This window comes from Triticum aestivum, chromosome 3D (genome assembly GCF_018294505.1).
Source record: "Triticum aestivum cultivar Chinese Spring chromosome 3D, IWGSC CS RefSeq v2.1, whole genome shotgun sequence".
NCBI classification, from domain to species: domain Eukaryota; kingdom Viridiplantae; phylum Streptophyta; class Magnoliopsida; order Poales; family Poaceae; genus Triticum; species Triticum aestivum.
Window position 1 is genome coordinate 211337278 of NC_057802.1, and position 6750 is coordinate 211344027.

Sequence of the window (6750 nt, forward strand, 5' to 3'; positions counted from 1 at the left end):
GTATAACAAAGTCAGGTGAGCTGATGGCAATGGTGGGACTTATGATACATGAATGATGTAAACTTGTTAGAAGCTTACAAAGTAACTTACCGAAGATTGCGGAGACCATCTGCGATACATGGCGTTTTAAGCCGGAGAGTTCAGCGGTTCTTTCAGAAAGAGCAGCCTCCGCTTGTTCGGCCCGGCTGAGCAAGGCAGTCTTCTCATCGGCCGAGGCTTTTCTTTTTGTTTCAAAATTTTTCTTCAGTTTTTCTTGTGCAGAGACACTGAACTCAAATTTGGCATTGGCCTTCTGGGTCTCATTTTCCTGAGTCTTCAGGCGTTTCTTTAGATCAGAGATTTCCGATTCAAGTTTCTTGCAGGCAGCCTGTACAAAGTCCGGGTTACAGTTTGAGTGATTATCATGCAACATTAAAGTCCCAAGCACTTTGCAAGCAAAGACACTTGGCACTTGGGGGCTAATGTAGGCTGAGAAGCTTTATTTACAGTGCCGGTTCATGAAAATAAGTCCCAAGCACTTTGCAGGCAAAGGTACTTGGCACTTGGGGGCTAATGTGTCAAGTTGCTCAACTACTTGTTTAAAGTAAGGAAAGAATCAGGTGAACTATGCTGTTTAAGCCGGCCCTTGAGTGTTACTAGGTAAGCCGGTATTAAGTCTACAACATATTCTATCATAAGTAATAGACTTGGAGGCTAGCATGGTAAGGATGACTATGGAGTAAGCAAGAGAGTTGTACCTCAGATTTTTGCTATATCTGCTTCACCATGTCAATTTCCAGGTCCCGGCTGTTGTGCACTTGACCAATATAACCAGTGACAATATCTCCAATGCTCAGATTGGCATAGTTAGTAATGTCCAGCCTGGCTCTGCGGCGTTCCAGAAGTTCCTCCTTAGTAGAGCACTTAGCCAACACGGTGGGTCTTCCCGGTTCAACAAATTCGGTCCGGGTAATCACCACATCCGGGTCATCGGCCGGTTGAGCTGGGCTGGGAATCTTCGGGTTATCAGAACCCTCCATGGCTTGTTCTTCAGTTGGAGCAGTGGTTTCTGGAGCTGGTGCAGACGGCGGCTCAGAGGTAGAGGCGTTGGGTTCAGTCAAGACCAGCTCTTCGACCGGGTTACTTTTCTTTGCCGTCTTGCTGAGCTTTGCTTGTGCACTGAAAGTCAAAAGGTTAGTGTAAAAACATGAGTAAGATAAGCACAAAATAAGCTGATCATCATTACCCGGGTGCGGTCTTGAAAGCCAGCAAGTTAGATTGCATGGAGTCCCCGGAGGAAGGTGAAGTTTCCTGATAGTTTGAATCAGAAGAATTCAGTGGTTGACGAGTGACGCCCGCCAAAGGATGAAAAGGATATAAGTTGGAGATAACCTCGGTCCGGCGCTTCCTTGATGCTTCAGGTAAGCCGGAGGAGAGGTCTGCTTCCTTGTTGGTCCGGGTTTGCCTCCGGCTCTCATGAATCTGTCGCTTCAAAAGAAATTGAGGATCTTGATAAGCTAAAGGATGTGAAAATCTTACTTTCCAGGTTACTCTTCGGACTTTCAGCCTTGGCAAGGGCTCCGAGTCGGAGGAAAGTATAGTTACCTCTTCAATCACCGGGTTACTCGCTCCGGTATCCTCCTGCTGATAATCAGTGTCAATAAGGTGGTTAAAAACAAACAAAAAAACAAAAGAAGAGCCTAAAGAATCAAGGGCTACCTCTGACTCGGAGGTGTCATCCAGCTGAAGCAGGTCTGAGGCGCTAGGCTTACTCCCCTTCTTGCGGGGAGCGGCTCTCCTGGCGGCTTTTTTAACCTTCCTGGCTTTTTTAGCAGCCTCATGGTCATACCTGACCTTCCAGAACTTATCATTGGCCTGAAAAATACAACAAAGGTTTCTTGAAGTTAAGACGAAAATTGTTAAAATGGAAAGTAAGGTGCTCAGATCAGTAGCTTACCGTCGGAGCCGGGTTAGCTTTGCAGAAAGGACTTAAGCCTGTCCTCCCGCAATCTGCTAAGCTGTCGTTCAGAAGGGACTTGGTCATGTCATCAACGACGTCCTCAGGTAAGTCGTTGGGGCTGTGCCGAAGAGGATCATCCTTCCGGCCCGTGTAATCACACATTAAGCCGGGGCGGCGGCTTAGAGGAATCACCCGCCAAGCAATCCAGACCCGGACCAGATCAACGCCGTTAAGGCCGTTTCCCAGAAGAGCTTTAATCTTGTTGATGGTGGGGATAAGTGGTTGACGCTCAGCTTGAGATAATTTGTCTGGCAGGGGGTGATTTGACTCCAGACGCAGGGCGCGAAAGCCGGGCAGAGGGTTCTCGTTAGCCGGAGAGGTGTCCTGGCAGTAGAACCATGTCTGGTTCCAGTCTTTTGGGTGGCTTGGCGGCTCAGCATAAGGAAAAAGACAATCTCTCCGTCGTTGGATTGAAATTCCGCCAAGTTCCAAGCTAGGCCCGTTGGCACACTCGTTCTGGCGGTTCAGATAAAACAGCTCCCTAAAGAGCAGTAGGCTGGGCTCTTCTCCAAGGTACACCTCACAGAACACTTGGAAGTTACAAATGTTCGACACGGAATTGGGTCCAATGTCTTGAGGTCGCAGATCGAAAAAGTGCAGAACATCTCTGAAGAATTTTGAGCCGGGAGGTGCAAAACCCCGGCTCATGTGATCAGCAAATATAACAACCTCTCCGTCTCTTGGTTGAGGTCTCTCTTCGGACGGGTCAGGCGCACGATAGGACATGACCTCCTTTTTAGGCAGGTAACCCGTTTTCACGAAGTCATCTAAGGTGCTTTCAGTAACGTTGGATCTCACCCAGTTGCACGTAATGGGCGCCTTGGGAGCCTTGGGCGGCATTGTGGAAAATAGGAAGCCTATGACAAAGAAAATTTCCGGTTCAAATTTAAGCCGGAGGAAGATTTCAGTTCAGTATTCAAGATGGCGGCTTATGAAGGGGCCTAATGATATATGGCTAATTGTGTCGGGTTATCTAAGCCGCTGTGGATATCATAAGTAATTCAAGTTGTTTAAAACTCTATTATGAATGAGCCGGAAATTTCACAAAGCATGGCCTCTTTTAAGCCGGCGATATGAGCCGCCATGGCTAACAGATGCAGTTTTTTGTCTAAGTGTTGCACAAACAAGTTTCACAGATTGCAGGGATTATTTTGGATCAAACGATCATTTAGAAAGGAAAAATTTCTAGACCTAAAAACTGATACAGAGAAGTTCATAAGCTCTAAATGAGGTCTTGTTGCGGACAAAGGGGATTTACTAGCATAATACTGAGTGAGAAACTACTACCGCAGGGAGTCTGTACCGTTTTTGGATCAAAGGGAACCTCGGTGGCGGAACTGTGAAGAAATCGCGATGAACTACGAAGAACACAGAGAACTTGCAAGCCCTAATGCGGATCTAAGGTACGGGACGGCGAGGACTTACTGGTGCTGATGAGTAGCGGAGGCGCGCCGCAGGATTCTGGTCAAGACAGGTTGATGCAGCGGCCTTGGTCGGTGAAGACGAGGTGCGCGGTGGCGGCGGTGGAGCTCGGGCTCTGGAACGTCAGAGGAGGAAGACGATGGAGGAGAAGAGTGACGAAGGCTTATGGGCCGGGCCTATTTATAAGGGACGGCTGGTAAATGGGCGTGAGAAACGAGGAGGCTGAAGACGTGATTATCTTGCCGCAGAAACGCCTCGATTTTTGGGATGGTCTTTAAAGATAAGATCCGTTGGGATATGACAGAATAAAAAATGAATTTAATGGAAGATGATGTCATGGCGGGTTACCAAGAATCCAGAAGATGACATCACGGCGGGTTATAACCTTTGCACAAGCAGAAACCGGAAGATTTTGAAGATTGATATGAACCGGTTCAAATCAATCTGGGGCCTAATGTTGAGGATATAACTATTAGAATCACCCGCCCAAGAGGGGCCGGGTTACTCATAATGATCATCACGTGAAGCCCGGTACCTAGCTTGACGATGGCGGTTCAATAATGGGCTTAAGACCCGGAGGTGGCTTAAGGCCCGTAGTGATAAACCGCCGTTATGGCAAGACTTGTAGTGTAAGGCAAGAATAGTTAAGAGTCCGAGCCGGACACTGTTATAAGCCGGCTGGGACTCTGAGAGCCGCTAGGCGTCAACCTCTCTATATAAAGGGACGACCTGGCGGTGGTTCAGGACGAGAGACAACAGATCGATAGCCAGGCATAGCGATTAAGCTCTCTGGTCATCGAAACCCTAAGTAATACCATCTCAACTGGACATAGGCTTTTACCTTCACCGTAAGGGGCCGAACCAGTATAATCCTCGTGTCCCTTGTCCCTTTTAACCCCTTTAAGCTTCCTAGCTGCGATGGCTCCATGACTAAGTCCTAGCACGAGGACATCTGCCATGACAATTCCACGACACCTTGTGTACGCACGAACTTAGTAGGCCCACAAGTCAACCTGTAAATCTGTGGCAGACAACATAGAGCCCATTTGTATTTTTTTAATAATTTGCAGCCCATTTGCTAATTATTAAGGAATTTATTATAGCCCATTTTTTTGCCCAGGACCACAGTCAAAAAGTTCAACCTAATTTTGCATATTTCAGTGGAGTCCGAACTGTTTTAATACATAAATGATAAACATTTATTTTTTAAGAACTTATTGATTTGCCAAAATAATATTATTTTATTTTTGTAAGCTAATATGACATGGGACAATTGAGTTAGTTTTAGAGAAAACCAGTGGTTAAAAAATCAGCGTTGGGAAGGAAAACAACAACAAAAAATAAGGATGTAAAGATGAAAAGGGAACTTCACGCATTTTCAATATAATAATACATGTATATGAACTAGTAAAACTATAGGTAGAGATTAGAAAATGGAAGTAGGACATGGCGTTTCAAGAGGAAAATATGACTAGGATGTATGTTTTCTTCAGTAAAAAACTGCCTGAGGATGTTCTAAGAGAAAATATAGCTAAGGCTGGCGGGCCAGAGGCCGGTTGATACCTGCTGGATCTTTGTGCCCCATTGTCGTTATTGGCTGGGCCTATTAAAAACAAAACCAAGCCTGGGCAGTCTACAACCCAGTTGAAACTTGCTCGACCTAAAAAACCAATATACCTGCTGGATCCCAGTTATCAGTCTGTACTTGCGGAATTCTCTCGTTTATTGACTACGCTGAAAATTTCGTAGGTGTCTCAGCCGTCAGCAATATTTTTCCATCATGATAATAAGAGCATGCACTTGCTTGCGTACGGCCATGGACCTGCTGGTTCCCTATGGTTAGGCTCTGTATGGATAGCCGTCTTGTGGTTCCACGAACGAATTTCATGCAAATCGGATGGTTTTCAGGGAAACCGGACTAAATTCATTGCATTTTACATATTTATTTTTATTATGGAATTTTTTATATATTTCAAGTAAGAATAACCGACTAGGCCTTTTTTGAGTCCATGGGAGGCGCTTCACGCGATCGAGGTCGCGACACTTCACTTTTCTGGAAGGCCCAAATCCATCGCTCCTCTCTTTTAACAATTTGTAGCTGGGCTTGGCATGCCACAACCCAGTTCCGATGTGCTGCGTCCAACTATCAGCCTGTCAAACCGGATGGATCCCGTGTGTACTTCAAAGATGTAAAAAATTTGTAGAATTGGGAATTCGAACGGCAGGTGCTTATGCTACCCATCAAATAAAAATCAGGTGCCTGAAAATTCATTTTGAAACAAATGCTTCAGCTTTATATCCACGTCAATCCATGACATGATGGTTGGAAGCAAATGCAAGTTCATAATGAAAGATCCTTAACAACAATACCAACTTGCAGATGACCAGGTAGTACAAGTATACCAATACCAAACTAACTTATGATATTTTTGGTCCTAGCCCTAGTGTTGGTCTGTGTAACGCCCACGATGCGGCTATATCTCCCACGTGTCGAGGCACGACTTAGTAAACGCATTGTAGGTATTGTCGCAAGAAGGGTCATCTTCACACAATCCCATGTAATGAACAAGAATGGGATAACGAGAGTTGGCTTACAATCGCCACTTCACACAATACATAAATTAATTCATACATCATCCAAAATTCACACATAGACCGACTACGGTCAAATCCAAATGAAAATAAGATAACCCCAAATGCTAGATCCCCGATCGTCCCAAGTAGGCTCCACTACTGATCATCAGGAAAAGAAACATAGTAACGACCACGTTCCTCGTCGAACTCCCACTTGAGCTCGGTTGCGTCACCTGCACTGGCATCGTCGGCACCTGCAACTGTTTTGGTAGAATCTGTGAGTCACGAGGACTTAGCAATCTCACACCCGCGAGATCAAGACTATTTAAGCTTGTAGGAAAGGATGGTGCAATGAGGTAGAGCTGCAGCAGGCACTAAGCATATATGGTGGCTAACATACGCAAATGAGAGCGAGAAGAGAAGCAACGCAACGGTCGCGAAGTTAGAAATGATCAAGAAGTGATCCTGAAACTACTTACGTTCTCAGGGCACACCGGATTGTCCAAGCTTCCGATAGGCGAGCCCAGAGTTGCCCCTGGTGGCCACCGGCGACTCATAGGTTGGACCAATACTCAGAGGAGCACTGGCCCGAGGGTTTAAATAAAGATGACCCTCGGGCTCGCGAAAACCCGAGGGAAAAGGCTTAGGTGGCAAATGGTAAAACCAAAGTTGGGCCTTGCTAGAGGAGTTTTATTCAAGGCGAACTGTCAAGGGGGTCCCATAAATCACCCAACCGCGTAAGGAACGCAAACTCA